General features: G+C 45.2%; 1 long non-coding RNA gene across 1 annotated transcript; it reads right to left on the bottom strand.

Moving 5' to 3' along the window:
* On the bottom strand, positions 1-306 carry LOC130497738 (uncharacterized). Its single transcript, XR_008936740.1, has 3 exons — positions 262-306; positions 144-193; positions 1-64 (listed from the first exon to the last, which is right to left on the bottom strand). It is a non-coding gene; the product is annotated as an uncharacterized LOC130497738 (long non-coding RNA).
* Between the last annotated feature and the right edge of the window lie 1,005 nt (positions 307-1,311).

Raw genomic sequence — 1,311 nt, 5'->3', positions numbered from 1 at the left:
AGTAGACAATAGGAAGAGGAGACATCAGAGATCTGTTTATCTTGTTGATGAGTCCAGCCTTATCCTGTTAAGTTTTTTTTTACCATCACATTTTTAGTTTCATTTACTCACCATGGAAACACTTAGCTAAGACAGATGCTCACCGGAGCTTTAAACGCAGGCTGGTGTGATGTTATTTCATACATACAGCAACCTGATGAAAGCATATTCTCATCAGTAACTTTAAAGTATACATATAGGGATTTAAGTTCTGTAACTTACCTAGTGACCATATGTCAGATTTGTATCCATACGGTTCATCTTTTAAAACATCAGGGCACATGCTGTTAGCAATTCCTGGAACCTGGGATGAAAATGTAACGACCCGAATTTCAGTATCGAAAAACTTTTAGCCGGCTAGTCTCAAGCATTTACGAAGATCCAAATGTTTGCCTATAAATATCCAGCTCCAGCCTTGGTTTCTCTTTCTGCAAAGAAAAGAAAAAAAAAAGTTACAGAGAAAGAGATAGAGAGAAAAGAAGAAAAAAAGAAAGAGTTCAAGAAGAGAGTGGAGAATCTTTGCTAGATTGAGCCACCACCAGAGCTCGCCGGAGCCACCGCACGCCAAGACCAAGCCAAGCTCATCACCACCGTTCTTTGTAGTCGGTAAGCGCCGGAAACCGCCATGCATTTGAGTTTAGTTTCGTGCGTTTAGTAAATCGTCCATAACTTTCTAACCACCGGACCACCGTTCTCCACCGCCGGACCACCGCTTCGCCGCCGCCGTCCGCCACCTTCGCCGCCGCCGGGACACCGCTTCTCTGCCGCCGGACCGCCGTTGCCGCCGGTAAGACTCCGCCGTCACCGCCGGTGACCGTCGCCGGTGACTCGTTGGTGACTCGGTTAACTCGGCCGAGTCAACTCAGCGGGTCAACTCGGTTGACTTGGTAAACCGGTCGGTTGGCTGGTTTGACCCGGTTTAAATTAATTTCAATTCGGTTAGAGTCGGTTAGGTTAAACCGGTCGGTTATGTCAAATTGATTTCTGTTAAGGGTTGACCAGATTGACCTTTTGACCAGCAAGTTGACTTTTCCGTAAACCTTGACCATAACCGTTTTCATCCGTTCGAAAGACGTTCTGACTCAGAATTTCACCCTGGTTTCAGATTTGGAGTCTATTTGATCAGTTGGAGTTCATAGATACCACTTCTCTTCATTAGCTAAGGTGAGGGCTACTCCGTCTAAATCTCGAGCTAGTTTAGTACTGCTATTATGAGAAGTTTAGTTTCGAAACATGATAGTCTCTGTGAATCGAGTCTGTTTGAGAGTCTTG

The sequence above is a fragment of the Raphanus sativus genome, chromosome 7 (assembly GCF_000801105.2).
Source record: "Raphanus sativus cultivar WK10039 chromosome 7, ASM80110v3, whole genome shotgun sequence".
NCBI lineage: Eukaryota > Viridiplantae > Streptophyta > Magnoliopsida > Brassicales > Brassicaceae > Raphanus > Raphanus sativus.
This window is presented reverse-complemented; position numbering and strand designations above follow the sequence as displayed.